Source organism: Bos mutus, chromosome 10 (assembly GCF_027580195.1).
Source record: "Bos mutus isolate GX-2022 chromosome 10, NWIPB_WYAK_1.1, whole genome shotgun sequence".
In the NCBI taxonomy this organism is placed as follows: domain Eukaryota; kingdom Metazoa; phylum Chordata; class Mammalia; order Artiodactyla; family Bovidae; genus Bos; species Bos mutus.
The window spans coordinates 34,491,281-34,515,126 of NC_091626.1; the positions used below are offsets into that span (position 1 = coordinate 34,491,281).

At 37.2% G+C, this 23,846-nt stretch overlaps 1 long non-coding RNA gene across 1 annotated transcript; it reads right to left on the reverse strand.

Annotated features, from left to right (window-relative positions):
- Positions 1-10,955: 10,955 nt before the first annotated feature.
- LOC102286801 (uncharacterized) lies at positions 10,956-22,905 on the reverse strand. Its single transcript, XR_315063.3, has 3 exons — positions 22,815-22,905; positions 11,815-11,930; positions 10,956-11,709 (listed from the first exon to the last, which is right to left on the reverse strand). It is a non-coding gene; the product is annotated as an uncharacterized lncRNA (long non-coding RNA).
- Positions 22,906-23,846: the final 941 nt, after the last annotated feature.

Consider the following 23,846-nt stretch of genomic DNA (forward strand, 5'->3'; position numbering starts at 1 on the left):
TATTGCTACTGCCCAGCTTCTTGCCATTTCCATTTACATGAAATATCTTTTTCCATCTCCTTACTTTCAGTCTGTGTATGTCTTTAGACCTGAGGTTTGTGTCTTATAAATACCATATAGCTAGGTTTGGTTTTTTCATCCAATCAGCTACCCTATGTCTTTCGACTGGAGCATTTCATCCATTGAATGTTTAAAGTGTTTATTGATATCTATGTATTTATTGCCATTTTGTTACTTGTTTTCTAGTTGGTTTTGAAGTGTTTTTCTGTTTTTTTCTTCTTCAATTTCTTCCCTTGTGGCTTGATGTTTTTCTTTAGTGACATGCCTGTGTTCTTTTTTCTCAGATTTTGTAGGTCTATTGTGAGTTTTTGATTTGTGGTTACCATAGGGTTCATACATGTTGACCTATAACTATATATTCTTATTTTGAACAAGCAGTCATTTAAGTTCAAACACATTCTAAAAGATCTACATTTATTTTACTTGCCTACCCCATCTTTTGTGTTTTGATGTCACATTTCACACCTCCATGTCTATTGCTTCACTGTTTTGAGTTATGGTTTATTTTATAATTTTTTTTCATTGTTAATCTTTGTACTAGCTTATTTAAGTGGTTGAGTCACAGTCTTTACTATTATATATATTTGCTTTTACTAGTGGGATTTTTCCTTTCCTATAGATTCTTAGTTCTTACCTTTTCTTTTCCACTTAGAGAAGACCATTTAACATTTATTTTAGGGTAGGCTTAGCATTAATGGACTCTTTCAGGTTTTGTTTGTCTAAGAAGTTCTTTTGTCTTTTCTTCAATTCTAGATGAGGAGCTTGACCAAGATGCCAGAGTAGGGAGACTCTGAGTTTATCTCCTCTCAGAGGCACACCAAAACTACCACTATTTGCAGAGCAACTGTTGATCAAAAAGCATAAAGACCTTCTACAATGAAAGATATAAAGAAGGAACCACAGTGAGACAGATGAGAGAGCAGAGTTGTGGTATAGTCAAGACCATACCACATGGTCTTGACTTCCGGTGCATGATCAAGCAACTGCAGAGACTTTCCACAAGTAGCAATGGCTCTGAGCCTCACTCTGGACTCCCTGCCTGGGGGTCCACACTAGGGAGATTAGCCCAGAACATTTGGCTTTGAAGGCCAGTGAGGCTTACTTTCAGGAGACCCAGAAGGCTGTGGAAAATAGAGATACCACTCTTAAAAGGCAGTACAGGGCAGAGGCAATAATTTGAAAGAAGCCTGGGTCAAACCTACCTGCTGATCTTGCAGAGTATCCTGGAGATGCAAGAGAAAACTGGAGCTCACCCATTTTGGGGAGCTTGTTCAACCACATAAACACTGGTTCTGGTAAGTGCCATTTGGGAATCTTCCTTCTAGCCCATTAGCATAGGGTCCTGGTATCAACAACCAGCTTGTCAGCACCAGTACTGGAATGCCAAAGGCCAAGAAACTAGCCAGGCAGAGTTGCAGCCTCACTTTCTAGCGGGCAGGCTGCCTTAAGACCTCCTAATCTCACAACCACCCCAAGACATGGGCCTGTCTACTAGAGAGCCCAAGATCTAGCCTGACAAACTAGTACACAAGCACTAGCCCTAGGATTCCCATAACCCTGCAGCTAGAGACTCCAGTACACAACGCTGCCCACCAGCGGGGCAGGCACCAGCCTTGGAACCCCCTGAGGTCCTGAAGAAGCCCACCACCCAACCCACACACCAATTCTGGGACCCTCAGGTCCCTATAGCCAGAGGCCCTGGGACCTGGCTCTACCTACCAGTGAGCCAGCAGTATTTCCAGGAAAAAGACTATAACAAGAGACAAAGAAGGATATTACATAATGACCAAGGGATTAATCCAAGAAGAAGATATGCATGGTCAGGGCATGGACTGGGGCAGACCCAGCCCTGGTCAGAGTTCCAGACCACTCCAAAGATACCAGCATGGAAAGCAACTTCTAAAAAATAGCTTTGCATTTTTCAGGCAACAAGAAATACCCCAAAAGCAAAATATTTAAGGCAATAAGTTTTCCTAGTAAACTTTAACCGGAAAGTCAAGATTTAAAGTCAATACTTAGCCTACAGACTTTCTTTTAAGGATATGTTTTATAGGTGGAGTTGTCTTGAAAAGAACTGGATATTAGAAAAAGGGCTGGAACCATTACTGAACTATTGTCATACTATAATTCAGATATAAAATATAAGCTTCTTCACCATGTCTGAGAGCGTTTTCCAGTACTATAATTTTGATTATGGTTGAGGATGCCACCTGAATTCTCCCAGGTAATGTCAAACTCTACATCTAGGACTGTCACTGAGTTTTTGTTCCAAAGCAATAGGGCACAAGTTTATAAAGCAGTGGCTGCTGCGGCTGCTAAGTCACGTCAGTCGTGTCCGATTCTGTGCGACCCCATAGACGGCAGCCCACCAGGCTCCCCCGTCCCTGGGATTCTCCAGGCAAGAACACTGCAGTGGGTTGCCATTTCCTTCTCCAATGCATGAAAGTGAAAAGTGAAAGTGAAGTCGCTCAGTCGCGTCCCGACTCTTGGCGACCTCATGGACTGCAGCCTACCAGGCTCCTCTGTCCATGGGATTTTCCAGGCAAGAGTACTAGAGTAGGGTGCCATCACCTTGGGCTAGTAGTATGCAAAGAAATAAAAAACTTTCTTCGGATGAAACCCAACCAATGAAAAGAAATTAATTGTGAATTATGTACAGAAGTGAGAGTAGCAATCACTTTAGCCATCTGTCTGAAATGCACTCACACCCGTAAAGCAAACTCAGTGAAGGAAAAACAACAATACTAAATTTTGGACCCATGCCCAGAGCCTTTTTCAACTAAATATGGAAATAGATATTTAAGTCCCTGGTGCATTTTGTATCCATTGTCCAGGTGGTTTCTGTGGTTCTGCCTCCCACAACATGACTGCTTCTTCTCCCCCGGCAAAAAGCTCTCTCCATCTATGCTGACTGCATCAGTTGAATTCCATTCAATTATGCAGGGATCCAGGAAAGCGGACATAATTCAAACCAGAGACAGTGAACTACTTAGTATTTTAGATTTGTCCCAGTTTCTAATGGCCTATCAACTATGGCAGAGTGAAGAGTTTTTAGAGTTGGTTTATTTTGAAAGCTAAATAGAAACAACAGTTGCTCGTTTATTTAGATCTCCTGATTATTTAATATTAACAGTATAAGTTTCCTTGGAGAGTCTGACATGAGAAGGAGTTTAACTTACATGTGTTTTTAAAAAATAGGGCAACCAAGATAAGGAGACATTTCCTTACTCACAGCAACCACAAGTAATAAGGCTTAGTTAGCCCTGGCTGATATTGGTCTCCATGGTGACACCACAAGATTGACACTTGAACTACTGCCACGTTTGATGGCAAGATGAGCTGATCTAAAGGGTCCCCCTTTCTTGTGTTGGGCTGAAGCTGAGCAGAGAAAATGGCTGTGGAACACCTTGGAAAAGAAGAAAGTTTCCAGAAGAAAGACTGGACTTCCTGACAATGAGGTCAAGTGAGGATGAAGTTGTTTTAATTTGATAAGTAAAAAATGGTGACCTAGTTTGTATCACAAATTGATTTTAAAAAAAGAGAATATGAGACATACGGATAAAACTTTTGTTTCTGACATCTCATAAACTACATCAATACTGTGACTGTAATCAAAGTGTTGCCATATTCTGCTTGTAGGTATGAACCAATAGTTTATTTAATATATTCTCTTTTAACTAGAGAGGAGTCATGATAATTTAACATAACTTGTATTTATACAGTACCGTTTACAAACATTTCTAATTGTAAAATTCATGGGGCAACAGTAAAAATGCCTTCCAGGGAAGTGAATGTTTGGGATTGGCCCTCACACTGTGAAAGATATTTAATTCTGTGGACTCATATCAAACGATTTTAAGAAAACTGCCACAGTACGAAGGAATGATTATGATTATTTAACCAGGACTTTATAAAGATAGGTCCTGGTAGAACTTGCCATGACCATTAATTTCGGCAATAGCAATCAAGTCACAACTAGAGGGCCTGGGTCAGGGCTGGGGTGGACGGAGGTGGGAAAGTAATGTTGGAGGAATGAAAAACAAGGGGAAAAGATCATCAAATCCTTTTTTTGTGCTGGGTCTTTGTTTTGAGGTTAAACTTTTGCTGTATATGCTACCATCAACTCAACAATGCTATAATATTTATGCTTCTCAATGTGGCTTATCCAAGCTGTTTCTGTGGTTCTGCCTCCCACAATATGACTGCTTCTTATCCCCAGGCAGTCATCTGGAGATGCTCTCTCCATCTATGCTGACTACATCAATTGAATTGCATTCAATTATGCAGGGATCCAGGAAAGTGGATTCTCATGTAGATTCCAGGCTTCCTAAAAGAAGTACCCTGGAGTATTCACACTTCTTTTACTTTTTAATAATAATAAATTTTTAAAAGCCCATCCTTCTGCGACTTGTGATTTCTCAGTGTGTATATGTGTGTGTTCCTTAAATCTTAAATTAGGAAAGAAAATTATAACAACCTGCTTTTGGACTCAAAATAGAGCACAAATGGAAAAAATAAGAATCACTTAGACAAGATTTATTACCATAAAATACACTACTCATTGGTTCCTTATAGATTTGTTAGGCAAAAGGGCAGGTGATTCACACCAGGAAGATACATTAATAGATTGCCTCTCTTTCTAGTAGGAAACGGTGTTTATTATCAGTTTTGCAAGCCAGGCACTGTCCAAGCACTTACATAACATATAAGGATTTTTTTTCACTTCCGGAAATGAATTGGCTCTTTATGTCACCCTCTTACATGTGTTCATCCATATGTGTTCAAGTTTCCATTAACACATACATGAAAGTCTCTGTAACTTATACAGGTTGGTTGTTCCTAGATTGCTCAAGTAACTAAAATTAATCAAGCCTTTGTCTTGCTGGATGCACACAGAAAAATGTTTTTGTGGTTCACTCAGTCATGTCTGACTCTTTGCGACCCCATGGATGGCAGCACACCAGGCTTCCCTATCCTTCACTATTTCCTGAAGTTTGCTTAGACTCGTGTCCATTGAGTCCATGATGCCAATGTTGGTTATTTGGAAATAGCTTATACTTGGGTACTGATTTCCCACATAAGTCAATGGATTATAGGGGACATTATAATAACTGGCTGGCAAAACTGATAACAAACACCATTTCCTACTGGAAAGAGAAGCAATCTATTAATGTATCTTCCTGGTGTGAACCACCTGCCCTTTTGCCTAACAAATCTATAACAAGGCTATAAGGAACCAATGAGTAGATACATCTGCTGTTCTATGGGTAGAAAAATTATCTTTGACTCTGAGACTTATGATCTCATACTTGAATAAGACCTAAATTGAGTGAGTTCTGTCATGTGTTCTCATGACTCACGCTATCTAAAAAACATTTCAGGGTCAATTCTAGTGAAAAAATTCACTAAGAGACTGGAAACGTCTTCTGAATATTTAGGCAAATTTTGCAATGAAAATAAACTGTTCAAAGAAATATAGCTATATGCATTTAAAATGAGACCTCTGGAATTGAGAGACATAAGGCAAATGCCATAGTTTAAGACCCTCCCTCCCCTACTTAATAAAAGCACCTATATTTCACCAGAAATAAAATTTTATTAGTAACATGTCAAATATGCCTTAAAATACAGTGACCTTTCTTCTTCTTCTAAGTTTAAAAAACAATTCAATAAAAACTAAATCATGACCCAAATATTTTAAATGTGAAAAAGACATATTTTAGATTATGTAACAGATACACATTTTCCCACACAAATGTTGTAGAACACCATCTGTTTGGTTTTTTAGTGCATTCCACAGAACTAAATTTCTGCTTTTCTCCTTTCATTTTGTGACAAACTTATGGCACTATATTTCACAATAGCTATACCAAATTTAAGACCAAAAGAGAGCCTGACAAAAATCACTTGGCATGCTCAAATCAGACAATTCAGGTGACTCCCTCATTCACACCAATCCTCCACCCCTCACTCAGACACCAACAGCTTAAGAGAAACAGAATGTCTGTACCAAAGGGAGGACTTTTCATGGCATAAAACTCAAGAAAGAGTTCAAGACAAGAAGATGAAGTTCCAGGTACCATTTTCAGTTCAGGTTTCCCAAATTCTTCAACCCACGTGGATCCTCAAGAATGGTACATCACTACCTCCTTATCCCCTTTCTGCACTTGATGTAGATAAAATTTATAAATCATTTTCTAGGGATTTTACTGTATAGAATATTGTCATATTTGTGGCCAATTTGAAAAATTAGCTTATGATACTTCTTGCCTTTCATTTCTTTGAAGAAAAAATTTCTATGGAAAAGCAGACATGAATGCATATGCTTTGAAAGTAGTAAGACTGTAGACTTGAGTGTGTATTTTCATTCTCGAAGCCATGTAGAGCATTGCTACTCAAAGTGTACTCAGTGAGCCAGCAGCACCCATATCCTCTAGGAAACTTGAGAAACGCAGACTCTCAGACTCCACACCAGGCCTACTAAAAAGAGTTTGTATTCTAATTTGATGTCTCATGACTTGTATGCACAAGATTTGAAAAGTGTTAATGTAGAGGAATGTTCTTTATCCACTCAACTGTAGAATAATCTTTATGGAAAGACAGAAACTTTAATGGAGAAATACAATCCAAAGGGTTCAACCATGAAGGGACAAACTTTTAGACATGGCCCACTTAATAAGGAAATAATAATCATGAGACATGTCACATTGCTGATTTACAGTAATGAAGTTTGATGGGAAAAAAGAACATAAATTTAAATTTCAAATATTACATAAATACTCATGAACCAACTGCTTGAATTAATTACACATGATCTTCCATTGTTTCCAACCTAAGGTATTTAGCAAAACATGTAGAAATTATAACTGTTACAGTGAACTCCAGAAACATAAAGATTACCTTAGTAGATAGTTATTTAATGACTACGTCGAATAGTATTTAAAATAATTCTATCAAGAAACTGTGAAGGATTCTAGTTTGATACACTCTGGAAACCTTTCTCAAGGGGGTTCAACCAGTACTGCAAATTGTTGCTTTCTTCCAAATAGTTTTGAACAAATCAGTATCAAGAGTATAAAGTAGATAACTAATAACCTGCTATATATGACAGGGAACTTTACTCTACTTCATTCTTTATGGGAAAAGAATCTTTAAAAACAAAGAGTGGATAAATGTATATATATAACTGATTCACTTTGCTGTACACCTGAAACTAACACAGCATTGTAAATCAACTATACACCAATCAAAATTTTTAAAAAAGAGAGGGGAGAGAGTATTAGAACCATAAGCTCCACTTCCAACAGACTGAAAAGACAGAGCTTGGCTGAGCTGTGACTCAGAAAGGAAGCAACTGGGAGAGGAGCATGCCTCTAGTAGCTGATGTTAAGAAATCCCGAGGTTCATTTTAGCAATTTACCAATACAAGGCAAATTAAAGAAAACTGCCCTTTAATTTGAACACATTATATACAACCCTTAGACTGTGATTTCCTGATTCTGCTATCCCTTCAGGGATATCGTTGACAATATTAACCTGATATAAGCCACGTAAAGTACATCAAAGCTAGAGAGGTCGGGGAGGAGGAATTGTTCTGCACTTTCACTGGTCTCCCTTCCTCACCTACAACCTCTTGTGCCCCAGGGATGAGCGACACCTCCCTTCTGCAGTACTGGTTTTCTCTCATTCTTCCAAGTATAAAATACACTGCAAAGCAGAATGTACTCTTCTTCCACTCTGAAATCTAGCTCAGTATACCTTCTCTTCTCCCTGTGCCTCTTCTTGGCTACAAACACCTTTGGAGATACATGTTTGATAACCATCCCATAGTTTGGAAAAGAGAAATGCAAGTGCTACTCGCAGTAAAGAATTCTTACATTTTAAAATGAAACCAAATATCTCCGAGTTCCTTTCTCATCAATGAACAGCTTGGACAAAAGAATTGTGCATCATTCACCTATGTATCCTCAACCCTGGCACCATGCCCGACTCATAACTGTTAATCAATAAATGGTGGGGAATTGCACTTATTTCCAAGTCCTCTAGCACTGACTTTATTACATCTTGGGATGCACACTGAAATCTGTTCATGTGCTTGAGATTAACCACATGTACACCGGCTCACTCACCATTTAGTCTTTCTTCCAACTTAATTTCTATTTTTCCTTTTCTCATCCACCCAAGGAGTTCCATTTTAGGAATATTTTGTAGTGGTACCACATTTCAAATAATCTATGTACTGAATAGAATCTAGTCTTATGCATCATTGGTGAATAAAAGAGAAGATCAATACTGTGCGTATTCAGATTTGGGGAGTACAGCAGACATAGGAAAGAACAATTGAGTATAGCAAGCAAGCAACAACCCTCACACGAAACGACTTTTGCTTTCACTTACTAATTCTATTCCTCATATCTCTGCACCTCCCCCTCCTTTTTTCTTCCTCTTTTTTCCTCTCTGTTTCTTTTTCTTCTTCTTTATGAGAACTTAAGGCTGTTTGGGCACCCACAAAATTAGTCTACATTACCAAAGGCATTCATACATTTCCCATCCTATCTTACCTTAAGCATGGCTCTTGTCACCAAAGAAAGGGTGTCCAGGTTCAGAAAAGTTGTCACTGTTTTCAAAACTTGCCATTGTTTTCCTACCTTTGCATCTCCCATAACAGATCGTGCAGGATGGAGACAGTAGAGCAGGCCCTTATGTAATAGGTTGCCATGGTAAAATCACAGCAATCTTATTGGTTAACTCAGACAAGTTTAAATAGTTTAAATACAAATTATAATTTTTCAATGAGTCAAGATAACATTAGTCAGATCCTTATCTACGAATTGTTTATTGGAAAAGAAATTAAATGCTCTAAAAGATAGTTTTTAAATAACCTGGTTTGAAATCAACACATATTTCTTAAAAAAGAGAAGCATATTCACAAATACCAATGAATTCTAAGACAGTTCCTTCTCTGTATATGAATGTAAAATTCAGAGAGCTCAGTTAATGATGTCATCAAATAAAACAGATTTTATGTCTGTTACAGGTTCATTGCCCAAGAGTTCTTGCTTTAAGATTTCGGACAAACAGTAAATTTTACAATATTACACTTTCTTGGTAATTTTTTCTCCCCCTCTCTTTTCAATCCCCAAGTATACACATTTATATCCTCAAACAGTTTCAGTATGTTGCATTTTTGTAAGTCATATCTATTAGCACTGGTGTGTTTTTTTCTTATAGATACTGTTCTAAACCAAGCCAAATGTCCCTATTGATAAGAAGTTTTAAACTATTAGAGAACTAATTCTATTTTTCAAAGTACATAATTATCCTATAAAATTTAGAGTCTTCAATTAATATTTCCATTATTTAAGAAAACTACATTTTAATAAACACATTCTGGGAAGTAAGGTATGGTATAAGTAGTGAAATAAATTTTTTGAAATTTGGTAACAAATTTTGCCCTTAAATTAATTTTTAAATATATTTGTATGTCAAAGCTATCTCACCATTCATACTAAATTGCCTTAAAAATTAGCCCCAACTATAATATTTTAATTTGTTCCAAATCATTTTTCTCTAATTCTGACTGAGCAATTAAATAGAAACCTGATAATTTTATCAGTTATATATCTATGTGGTCTTTAACAATGCATGCTAATTAGGGAACTCATATTCTTTATACCAAAAGCATCCATGTTAATCACCCTGATAATTCATTAGAGGGAGCAAGTAGTGAATCAAAACTAAAAACAAAATTCTCTTGAAGAGATAAAGACCTTCTTGATTACAAGATGGCATTCAACAAGGGAAGATACAATGTTGAAAAGTCACAATGTTTAGAAAAGTCACATATGTTTGTGAAAACATATGACCACTGAAGGCCCAAGCAGTGCCCTTGACTATTACTATCATGTATGTAGAAAGTGCTCTGAAAGCACGTTAGTAAGCAAATCATTCCAAATCCCTTTAATAATGTTCTTCCATGTCCTGTATAATCCTTACTTTAGGTTCTTATCTTCATTATCATAGTCTATCTAACACTCATCTTTGGGTCTTTGGTATTTTCTTAAATGTACCTTTGGCACCTAGTTTTCCAATCTGTTTTATCAGTTAATGACAATTCTTTAAATGATGTGCGCCATGGAACATAAGTCCAGACATTGAAATCAGACATTTCACTCAAACCTCAAAGAACATCATGAACCATTTCAAACAGTTTCAGGAATCTATGCAACTTGTTAACTAATTATCTTTCAAATTGCAAAATATAGGAACTTATCTCAACTTCACTACTAAAGGCATTCTGAAACGTTTTGTCAAATAGTGAACGGTCGACTATTATACAAAAATCAGTGCAAAGGTTCATCTAGACAGCCTTAAATGAACTCTCAGATGAAGAAATAACATCATGTAGGATTTCTTGTTCTCACCATTTTTTTGCAGATAAGATTCTCTAAAGATATCTGCCTATTAAAATCAAAGATGACCTGCCCACCCATTTCCTGAGCTTCATGGCCTGTAAATGTGACATCATAAATAAATTTAAATGCAACTAAAGGCCAACCACAAATTTTAATTGACCCCTAGAACTTAGAGATAAGCCTATCTGCAAGGCTATTTTATAAATTCCACTTCTAAAGAGAAAATTCTATGAAGCAAAAAAAAAAAAGAAAGAAAGAAATGTAAAATGGATCAGTGTGGAGTGTTCTGGTTGTTAACATTCAGCAGTTAAATTGTAGAAGGTTGGTCACATCTTGAATTGCCACTAATGGTAAAAGGAGAATGGTGTCAATTATTTGGCACAATGCTTGACAAACCAAAGCATTTCAGAAAGGACTGACCCTTCCTTTCATCATTTACAGAAAATTCAATTTGGTCCACCCTTAATTCTCGGGGACAAGACATTATCTGTTTAATATGAATCTGTTACTTTCCACGAGAAGTGGTAGAATTTGGAAATAGGTGGTTTGAAATGTTTAAATCTGCAAAGGAACTTATTTAGGTCCCTTCCTACATACACGATCTTAAAAAAAAAAAAAAGGCAAGAAAACTTAGCTTCTAAAGCACTTATTCTCTGCTTTATAATACGTGGACATATTTTCAATTTGGCTGGATGATACTAAGGACTGCTGAATAATAACCAGGGTTCTCTCCAATCAGTTCAGCATGCATCTCATCTCTGATCTCAAGGGCACTGATAATTAGCGCCTTATGTTAACATCTTCACTATGAACAGTTCAGGCATTTAGAAACAGGTATCAATGGACTTTAACAGTTAATTTAATTCATTTTATAAATAAGCAACTGAGAATTTTGCTCCAAGTGGCTGCTAGTGTAGCCCATTCCATAAATGGCATTCTCCGAAGCATAAGGCACAATATGATACGAATGCAGCTCTTCGTAATAGAGAGACTGAGAACAGCATTCCTGTACCATAAACTTCAGCCGTTTTCTTGTATCAGAATAAGCAGTCTTATAACAGGGAGCTTCTTTAAAGTATTCATAGCTCTCTTTCTCCGTCTCTAGATGGATCTTCCTCAGCAAATTGTTAATTAACACAGACCTTCTTAAGTAGGTTTCTGGGTCTTCAAGAAATCTGAGCTTCTCCAGCGAAAGTTTAAGAATGCAAGTCCTGTCCTCAGGCAATATCAGGTGCTGAAAAGCAAATACAACCATCATTCAATCGACATTTTAGAAAAATGAAAACAAGAGCTTTTGCTATTGACAAGACTCAAACAAAATTTAAAAGTATACCCTTACTTTTGGAAAATACCCATGGTAATCTTGATGTAAATCTTCTTCTTCTGCATATTTTCTCTTAAAGTAGGCTACTTTCGACGTTGTTAATGTATATGTTAATACTTTTGTTGGATAAGCTAAACAAAATAAAATAATTGGAGAAAAGTCAGATTTTAACTTTAGCAAAAGAGTGTTTGAAAGAGCGTTTAAAAATAAAAGTTTTTTGTTTTACTATAGCAAAAGAGTGTTTAAAAGAGTGTTTAAAAACAAAAGTTCTACTTGTCAAAGTAAACTAGTGACCCCAGAAACTAACATTCTCTCTTTACTTACTACGCAACTTACTTATCAAGCAGTGAAGAAGTCAGTGGCAATTGTCCTGTGGCTAAGAAGCCTGTTTGCAGGCAAATGACACTATTCAGACATGCAGCCCCTCAGAAACAAAGTGTTAGAATTATAATACATTCTTGAAGTGTTAGTAACTATGTCTGTCCAACTCTTTGCAATCCCATGGACTGTAGCCTGCCATGCTCCTCTGTCCATGGAATTCTCCAGGCAAGAATACTGGAATGGGTAGCCTTTCCCATCTCCAGGGGATCTTCCTAACCCAGGGATCTTCCACACTGCAAGCATATTCTTTATTGTGTGAGCCACCAGGAAAGCCCCTAATCCTCTACTTAATGTCATGCCATTTAATGTCAAAAAATATCCACATTTGAAATTGATGCACAAAATGAATGGAAAGAGATGTTATTTTTCATCATGCTTTTCATTATACTGCTTCCATAACAGAAGGCATTTAATGTTCCTCGGTTAATCAAATCTAGCAAAATGGTTGGTGACCCAATTATATACTTTAAAGAAATAATTGCATGTCTACAGACAAACCCTATTATATGGTCATGGTATAACCATCCTCATAACACCTGGCTTAGCATAGGTTAATCATAAGCAAACAGTTCAAATATCATACTGATTAGAAAACTTGACCTTGGTATAATTTTTAAAGGAAAAATGTTGTCCTCTCCTTTAATACGCTATTGTTGAAAATCCTAACTTGTTTAGGGAAGGATGGTGTTCTGAAGGCCGATTTTCAGAGGCTTGGTTTAAAGGGAATTTTTAGTGTGTACACTAGGTGGCGCTCTTATCATGGAAAAGAGGCAAGTATAGTCTTGAAACCTAAAGATATACAGAAGGCGCTTCCCAGGGAAAGCACTGAGTGAATTTAGAACAGAAATTGAATCCAGTTCACAGTACTCATTCAACCTCAGTAGACCAGATCAGAAAACAAATTTATACTTAAGCATTATCAATTTTACCCTTAAACACACCTTTGAATATTTCTGGGTGTTGAGACCATTTGATTCAAAGAATGAGTAGTTTATTAATGTGTTGGCTAAATAAATCCATGGTTAAAACATTTGATGTTTTTTCCCTGACATCTTGAATTTTTTAAATCTTAACTATTAAAAACATACTCTTTAAAAACATGACTCTTCTCAGTTTTTCCTCCTTTTGGTGGCATCTGTATAACATTTCCTGTAGCTTTTTGTAGCTGGGTGGTTTTCCTTAACCAGTAGAAAAATCTACCAAAAAAAAAAAATCACACCTAAAACTTTCCAAATTTTCACTGGCACCGCTGTGGATTATAAACCCAAGAGAGTCTTAAATTAGAGTTGGCATGTTCTGTAAGGGAAATTAGAATTTTAAACCACTGGTGTGTCTGACCTAAAAAGAGATGAATGTGTAATGATCATTGACAACTGAAAAAGTCAGTACACAATTCCTGAGTTAAGTTAGCACATCTCAGTTTATATGAAATTTTCACAGATTTCAGAGGTTAGAAAAAAAGGAAAACAAAATTATTTGTAATGAAAACATCAATGAACCTAGTTTTCTCAGGGGCTATTTTTTTTAGTTAACATTTTCTTAGGCATATTTTTGAGCTTCTCCGGTGACTCAGATGATAAAGAATCTGCCTGCAATGAGGGAGATCTAGGTTCAATCCCTGGATTGGGAAGCTCCCCTGGAGAAGGGAATAGCTACCCACTCCAGTACTCTTGCCTGGAGAATCCCATGGGCAGAGGTGCCTGGCGGGCTACAGTCCATGGGGATGCAAAGAGTCAGGTATGACTGAGCTGCTGACACACGAACATTAGGTATATTTTTAAAGGACTGAATCAATAAGTAGGCGAAACTTTGGGTTATTCTGTGATAACAGTTAATTATTACTTATTGCTTTTTAAAATTTTTTAAACTTTTTACTTTATATTAGAGTATAGCCTGTTAACAATATTGTGATAGTTTCAGGTGGACAGCAAAGGGACTTAGCCATACATATACATCCGTTCTTCCCCAAACTCCCCTTCCACCCAGGCTGTCACATAACATTTAGTAGAGTTCCCTGTGCTACATAGTAGGACTTTGTTGGTTAACCATTTTAAATATAGCAGTGGGTACATGTTGATTCCCAATTCCCTATCTCTTCCCCTCATTCTTCCCCTGGGCAACCACAAGAATTACTGATTTCTTTTAAACCACTTAACCCGTTGATGCCATTATGGTTCTCAAAAGTTAGGAAGCATCAGAATTGTCTCTCTTAAAAACACAAATTGCTGGGTCCCACCCCCAGAACTTCTAATTCATTGTGTCTGGGCTAGGAGCAGAGAATTTCTATTTCTCACAAATTCTCAGGGAATGCTGAAGTTGCAGACCTGGGGACCGAATTTTGAAAGCCTCTATGTCATAGCATTAGGCAAGTGTAGTAGCACTACAACAGCAAGTGGAAAACAGAACGTTCAGCCCATCAACTGATTGCCTAATCGTGAGACTGCCAAGCAACTGACTTGATTGATTTTTGTTGTTGTTATTGTGACATTGGCTACATTGACTTAGATGTTTTAGCTTTATGAGCAAAGCCGGACTCCATTTAAACTAGTAGTGAAAAATGAATGAGATCACTTTTCAACATAAATTCCTCGGTTCACATTAAGAAATATCAATGATTGACACTTATTAGCATTATAAACGACTGGACAGGTCACTAATTTTTTTTTTTTTTAACAAGGCTCGATGAATTACTATAGTGCAAGAAAGGGTGAGGAAAGATTTGGAAATATATATGTATATATATTCACATATATATTTGGAAGGAAACACATATTCATTTATTTTACAAAGTAATGTAATGTCTACAGCATTAATAGCCAAGTAAAGACCTTTTAGTGAATGACACAAGGCAGGGCAGGTGGCAATTTGGAGAAACAAGTGTCAAATAAACCAAGTGATGATCTGGTAAAATACTTTTATTTAACAACAAGACCAAAAAATACATATGGTCCCAAGCAAGGTTCATAAAGATTCTGTCTGCTGTATTCAGGCAGTTATCCTAAGATAGAGAATGTATTGGACCCTGGAAACACAGTAAATTCTCAGGGGTTTAGATTTGTGTCTCAGCTCTGTGGGCGACACACTTAGCCACTTAGTTTATTGCTCTTAAAAAATACCCCCATGGGTTGTTGAAATGCTGAAAAGCTTTACAGCTGGTATCCATTCGACAATTACTTCCTTGCATGCTGTTTAGCTATTCACAATGTTTTCGGCATCAAATTTTGGAGGATGCTTTTAGCCACTTTGAGGCTAAAATATATAGCAAACATAAGTTCCTACATCTGTTTTCTTGGCTGGATGAGAATTCAAAAATTTCAGAGCTGGGAACTATTTATTGATCACATGGTTCCGCCTCCATGATCTGCAGATGGGGAAACTGAGACCCAGAAAGGTTCAGTGGTTTTCAATTTGGTGTGTGTGGCTGAGTCTGGGTTTTGAAGGCAGATGGAAGCGGTCCAGATCCATCACTTCTTAGCTGTGTGACCTTGAGAAACTTACATGAACGCTCCACAAACTTCATTTGTAAAGTGGGGATAGAAATAATACTGGCTCACAGGATCACTGAAATAATTCGTGGAAAGTGACTGGCATTATGCCCAGAATATAGTAAGCACTCAATCAATCCTAGTTCTTATTATGGCCAATAGGCACAGATCTATCCCAGAAGGAAATCCTAGCCTGGCCTCCTAGCTTTGACCCTAAGATTCTTTCTACCACCCTGCCTCCTAGAGATACTGGATTATAATGAGAGACTTAAATCTGTGTTTGTGTGTGTGCGTGCATGCTCAGCTGTGTCCGACTCTTTGCAACCCCATGGACTGTAGCCCACCAGGCTCCTCTGTCCATGGGATTCTCCAGGCAAGAATACTGGAGTGGGTTGCCATTTCCTCCTCCAGGGCATCTTCCTGACCCAGGGATAAAACTCAGGTCTACTGCATTTTCTGCATTGGCAGGTGGATTGTTTTCCACTGAACCAACTGGGAAGCCCCAACTAGAGAGTTAAATGACTGCAAAAGTGTATTTCAAATGATCAAGATGAAAATAGCACAGATACTATAACAGCTCCAAGAAAATGTTTCTAGATATATTGTCACTGGTTATACATTTCAGGTGAAGGAAATATAATTGTTTTTTAAAATATCCAAATAGTTATTTGGAGAACTAAAGTTACTCTGAATTTCCAAATAAGTTTGGCTGTTATGACCCAGTAAACATATGTAAATCTATTTTTATAATTCTCCCATAACTAAAAAGCCCAGCTCAACCCAGCCTGTTATTCAAATAAAGCTGATGAAATAGACAAGAAAAAGTAAAATGGCCTTATGTCTTCATAGTCCATGTCCTGAACTCTGAGAACAGCATATAAATTATAAAACTGAATGAGGCTGAGCCTAAATTTATCTCTGAAAGTAAAATGGCTAATGCTGACTTGAATATTCAAATTGTTTTTAATACTTTAACCTCTGGGTACATAAAATATCTGTGCCAACCTCAATGTCTTTCCTAGTCTAAAACGTCAACAAACAAATGAAAAGTCACAGAACAAAATGACCATCCTTGTCATTCAAGTTCTGACAAAACAATTTATACATATTTCTTTAAATAAATGTTTAAAATGTAATTACAAATGGTTGCTTAAACGCTCTTTCTTACTCTTCTGCTTCTGCTTCCAGACAACTGAAATCCCATTAGCGCACAAGTGATTTCATTTGGTGCACAGCCCACGGGCAGTACATTAAGGAAAAATCATCAGCAAATTAATTTACAAACACTTCAAGAATACAGACGATCATAAAAGGACAACTTCTGTGATAGTAAAACCATTCTTCGTCCAAGACTGTAAAAAACCTAAGAAACGGTAAAGAAGTGATGAATTTAACATATCTTAATTTTGGTAAGGTTTTCATTTTCTACCCCACAATACTTTAATCAAAACAGAAATACCACAAAAACAGAGTTTAGACCATCCTATTGGCTGTATGCATCTGTACCCAAAGTCAAAGGAAGAGTTTGATCAATGGGGAAAATAAAGAGCTTCTAGTCAGATCAACAACCAATCCGTGATGTGGACAAACCACGTGACTCAGCTCAGTCTCTCAATGATTTCTCTTTGCCTAGCGTTAGCCTGGCATGAGCTTTAAAAAAGTATGTATCCCTACATATCTACATAATGCTTTCCCAATGGCAAAGCTACTGAAATCCTTCCTTAAGTGCCATGGGCACACCTGTTTACAGAGAGCTACTCTACCTCTTAATGTTAGTTACATTCTGCAATCTTGCTCCATTGGCTACAGACACTTCAGTACGATCTTCTGGGGTCACTGGTTCTGATCCCAGTAGTACAATTTATTTTCTTAGTGACTTAGGACCAAGTATTTAATCTCAAAGAACCCTGAGTTTCCTCATTGATTCAGTTCAGTCATTCAGTCATGTCCAACTCTGCGACGTCATGGACTTCAGCACACCAGGTTTCCCTGTCCATCATCAACTGGAGCTTGCACAAACTCATGTCATCGAGTCAGTGATGCCATCCAATCATCTCATCTTCTGTCATCCCCTTCTCCTCCTGCCTTCAATCTTTCCCAGGATCAGGGTCTTTTCCAATGAGTCAGTTCTCATTGACTAAGTGAGGCCAAATATCAAAATCATTGAGTTGTGTGTGGATTAAATGAGATGTTTAAAAAGCACTGAGAACCTGTCATACATCCACATATTTTCTGCTCAATATTACATATTACTATTGCAGTGGCCTCATTTTTGAAGCCATATATGTGAGTGTATACATGCCACTCAGCAGCACTGTGTTGTATGGAGGACATCTGTCCTCTCTTTAGTGTTAAGCAGAGGATGCATGAAACATCCGTGAGTGGATTCAGGAAGACAGACAGGTGCAATATGCAAGGCTGTAATGCTACGTCTTCTGTAGACCTTTAGCTTTGCTGATGCTTAGCAATATCCCATCAATTTTCTCCCTCATAACCTCTTGCCTGGCACCTTTCTGGATAATATGTTCTAGAGGAGCAGAAATCATTGCCAGTTTTTAGCTGTGACTCAATGGAGCAACCTGTTCCTTCAGAAGTATCTTCCACCCCAGGCACATGGTTGATCCTACTGGCAGTTTAAAATTACCAATAAGTTGCAGCTTCTGGAAAACTTTCCTAGGAACTTCCAAGGGATACTGACAGCCAGGGAGTTACAGATTTTTTTTTCAAGAAACTAGCAGCATAAAAGAGAGCCCCAAGCGCAGATATGTAATATTAAATAAAAGACCATTTGATGTTCCACATGCCTACCTTGTTTCACTGGTGATGGTCTTGGAACCAAAGAGAACATCTTTAAATGGACAGGATCAGCCAGGTAACCATATTTACCTTTGATACTGCACTGAAGCCTACATGAGGAGATCTGGCCCTGCTAATGAGAGAGACCTAGCGCAGCAGGTTCCTGGGGCAAGTTTTGTGACTTATCACCCCTCAGAAGTGCATTCCTTATTTTGAAGGATGAGGCTCCCTTACACTCTACCTTTTACCTTAGAAAGTGGGAATGAATCAGAAAGAAACCTGGCAAAGCAACCACATTGACAGGTGGAGGTGACAAGAAATATCAGCAGTGTCTAGGGAAATGCTCTACTTCCTTAGGTACCCCAGTCTGTTGCTCAAAGAGAAGGGTTTTAAATCCCTGCTATGTGTATGGAAGTAGCCTTTTTTTTTTTGAAGTATAGTTGATTTATAATGTTAGTTTCAAAGTAAATCTACTATACATAAATGCATATCCAGTCTTTCTTTTAGATTATTTTTCCATGCAGATCACTAGAGTATTGAGTAGATTTTCCAGTGCTACACAGGAGGTCCATGTTAGTTATCTATTTTATATGTAGTAGTGTGTCTATGTTAATCCCAATCTTTCGATTTATCCCCCCTTATATCCTGATAACCAAAAGTTTATGTTCTACATCTGTAACTCTATTTCCATTTTATAGGTAAGTTAACTGGTACCCTTTTTTATACTCCATATATAATATGATATTTGTTTTTCTCTGTCTGACTTACTTCACTCAGTTTGACAATCTCTAGGTCCATCCGTGTTGCTGCAAATAGCGTCATTTCATTCTTTTCTAAGGTTGAGTAATATTCCATTGTATATATGCACCTGCTGCTGCTGCTGTTATTCAGACACTAAGTCATGCCCAACTTTTTGTACCCCATGGACTATAGCCCACCAGGCTCCATGGGGTTCTCCAGGCAAGAAGACAAGTGGGTTGTCATTTCCTTCTTCAGGGGATCTTCCTAACCCAGGGATTGAACCCAGGGATCAAACCCACTTCTGCATTGCAGGTAGACTCTTTTACTACTGAGACACCCAGGAAGAATATATGTACCACATCTTTGCTTCCATGTCCTCATGGCTATTATAAATAGTGCTAAGGTATCACCTTACACTAGTAAGAATGGCCATAATAAAAAAAAAAAAATCTACAAACAATAAATGCTGGAGAGGGTGTGGAGAAAAGGGAACCCTCTCACACTGTTGATGGGAATGTAAACTGAACAGTCATATAGAAAATAGTACAAAGATTCCTTAAAAAAACTAAAAACACAGCTACCATATGATCCAGTTATCCCACTCCTGGGCATATATCCAAATTTGAAAAGATTTACTTAATTTTACAAATTTACTTAATTTGAAAAGATCCATGCACCCCAATGTTCAAAGCAGTAGTCTTTTCAAAAGTACCTCATGTGTAACACCCTCATTTTCTTCCACTTTGATACTACCATCGAGTTTGGGTATATCACCAAAAACATTAAGCCAAATATCCAGACGTGTTGTAGAAAAACATAAATTAGAACTAATCATTAACTTTACTCACTAAAATAGAGTCATTCCTCAATATCAGGGCACTGGTTCCAGGGCCCCCACAGATACCCAAATCTATAGATGCTCAGGTCCCTCATATAAACTTGTGTTGTACAATTGGCCCTCATATTTGTGGGTTCCATGCCCTTGAACATCTTGCTCTGGAGTTGGTTCTCTGCCCTCACTCATAACTGCCTCATTTATGTCACCACCTGGAGTTGTTGTGGTGATAAAATGTTCTTTATTCACAGGGCACCTTTATTCTAAAGAGTGATAGATACTTCTTTAAATTACGTTGTGTTCAACTCATGCATACCACTTAGTAGATGTCTTATCCCCCACATAAGATATTAAGCCATAAAGTGGTATAATAAGGCTCCAGGTTTCTTAGTCCTGATTCTCTTTGCAACGTCCCCAACTTTTCTTCACATCTTAACCCATGCCCCCTTTTAATAAACATTTTAAAAGTATTCTGATACACCACCATGGAGGGGATTTTACAGGTTCCCTACCCCTCCTCCCCTCTTGATTATCACTAATATTTAGAAGATTCGTATATTTCTACCTACCAAGAAGATTTTTTTTTTTTGCATTTTACTTTCTATAATTTATACCATGAGAAAAGGTTTAATTTTTTCTAAGTACATTACAATACTGAACATAACACTAGCAGATCCTTTGTTAATATCCTCCTACCACTCCTATTGAGAATTATGGCAGCAAACTAGCTAACTGCTTTTAGCCTGTTAAATTTAATCATGAAAAATTAAAAAATAATTGTGTTAGACTAAAAAGTGGAAATATTAATGCAATGTATTGAGACTATCTAGATAGACAGCTTATTAAAAATAAGATGGAAGGCAGGGAGTGCTGACAAAAATTAGCTCCTCCCAATATCTAAAGGTGTACTTCTTCAGTTTTCGTATTACACAGTTATGGTAAATTTGCCCCTGCTTCTGAAATCATTATATAGGCTTTTTCTGGGGTTCTGAAGCATATTGCTTTGACAGATACAACAATCTGAACCGGTTGTGCCTTGGCTCTAGAGCTATTGTTTGGGTGTTGGTATTTTGACAGTGAAAGCCAGCTGGCATGAGTCCTCAGTGGAAAGCCCAGATGTAGAGGCAATGGCCTCAGCATCTTAAACCTTTCAACATTTCTCCATGTTTCAAAGCATCTTCTAAATCCCACGAAAGTAACATGACATAAAACTGAATGCAGAATGATTTCATGAACACCTAAAAACTTCCAAATAGAGTACTGGATGAAAAATTGAAACTAAAAAAAAAAAAAAAAATTGAAACTAGAACTTGATTTCAGTTATAACTTGCTTGATCTTAGCCTTAAGTCTTAGTATACTCCTAAGCCTTAAGTATACTCCTCTCTATAAGACATGGTATGTTCAAGTACAGCTGGTCTTCCCATTAACAAGAGTGACTAGTTACATTGACAAGAGAGACTAGCTACACTGGCTAATTACAAACTTGTGAAATATTTTTTCATGCTCTTAGAATCTACTAATGTCTCTAGGATTAAATGCTTAGGTTATAATGATTTGTTTTTGTTTATTTAAAACACCATGATAATATTTTCTGGTGAATGACTTGAAATAGATATGGTCATCAAGATTTCATAGTAAATATTCTGCACATTATACATTCATGATGGAATCAAAATTAAAATTTAAGAACTCCTTTCACTTGACCTTTTGATTATGACAGTGGTTTCAATGAAAAAGCAGACTCATTCACATAAATTGAAGGGCCCTGAGTGATTTTAAACTTCTATGCATATTAAATAGGGATAGGATGTATATAAATTACTAATGCAAAGGCTAATAATGCATATACATGAGCCAATACTTATGGTTGCTTTACTCAAACTTTCCTCAGATTGATAGCATGACTAGAACTCTATATGCATCTCATGTCAGCTGACAGTAAATCTTATTGGTCTCTGGATTTGTTTCTCACCATAAAATGTAGTAATTATGGTGGAGGAAGGAAAACAGGTGGATGGTGCTAAAGACTAATGAAACAAGCATTTCGGGACTCAAGCAGTAATCTTTAGTGCTTAAAATTATTAACCTACAGATATTTCAATAAGTGATCAAAGAGACCAGTACTTGTAAAGTCTTATGACATCCACAAAAACTAAACAACCAGATTAGAATAAATTTTCAAATAGGTTTCTGAATAAAATTGTTCGATTATTTATTTTTGCAAAAGGAGGTAAGGAAAGAGAAGAAATGTGCCATGGTATATTTTTATGTATTTAATTATAATCTGCTAGACTGGTTACCTACAGGAACCTCACATGGATAGCTCAGTACATGTGAAAGCTACACTGGAGGGCTCAGTAAAAGACTATGATATATTCTGAAAATTGAGTTAAAATGCTTGACACTCATGGGTTTCTATCACAATGACTTTAATGCAAATTAAATTTTAAAAATCACCACATTCTCTTTTTGCAAAGAGCTCTCTTTATTGCCTTCATTTCGGACATGTACCAGTGTGCTCATAGGGTTTCCGCTTGACATGTTCGCCAAGCCAGGCTACCTAATTTGGCCCCACCCTACTCATATGAGTCTTCAAGAGGAAAATCTGCCAGCCCACAAATGTCCTTTCTACAGAAAACCTCTGTTGACTTCTACCCAGCAACCATCTATATAAACAACCCCTTATATTGATCTTGTAAGTTATGGTAATGCTGCATTAGCATTTATTTCTCTGGATACATATTTAAACAGTAATTTCTTTTAAACTAGTGATTACCTGGTAATGCTGAATCAATCTGAAAAGTGTATTTCTAGGACAGCTTCAGAAAATCTGGTGAAAGTTCCCCTTTTCACAGTGAGCATTTCTCAAAGCCTCAGACTCATGAATGGCTACCTGAGATTTTGAAACAAGGAGAGAAACACAAATAACATTGGAAGAGTCAGAACTGCACTGACTTGAACTGGTTATCAAGTCAGGAGAAGGCATGCAATAGGAAGACACTAAGATGTTTGAGGTGGAGTTGATCTGGACCAAAGAAGTAAGTAAACCTTCAAAAACACAGTTACTATAATGTTCTCCATTTAATTTAATTGTAAACATGAGGACTCGTAACTATTCTAAGAAATGTGGAAAGAAATGAATATCTCATCAAATATTTACTGGGCAATTATTTGGGGGATGTTATTAGTAGGTTGATTAAAAAAAACAGGTATAATTAGTTCTTTAAATGCCAGATTTTTGTATGATTTCAAGAAATATTCTCTCTAAAGTAACAATTCAGCAGTTACCTCAAAACAGACTTACTCAATCGTTCACCGGAATACACACTATTTCTCCCAAGATTTGAAATTGTCAAAGGGTACTTTATCTTTGAAGACAGTTTTTCTTTAAAGGGCCATGTTTAACTGCACCTTTATTTTTACATGGATGTATGCTTACAGATCTCATCATCTTCTATATTTAGAGAGATGAGCTTTCCAAAGGAAGATAGGCAGCCAATGAGGAGGATCCCGTTAAAAGAGAGGTGAGTTACTATGGTTACTTTTCAGGAGATTGAGTAACAGTGAACTGGCTGCTCCTAGCCAAATGGACCCTTTCCAGAGCAGGACCTAAAAAGAATGTTGCTCTCCATACGTGTTGATTCAATTAGCCGAAGCTACACTATCCTTTTCGCCTTAACCACAGGTTTTCTTTGGGAGCTCACTGCTTCCAGCGCTCCTAGCTGCACACAGGCAGTAAAGTCAAAGGAAAAACAGGACTGAAAACTTCCAAGCACAAACCTAACAGCGATGGGCAGGGGCATCTGCA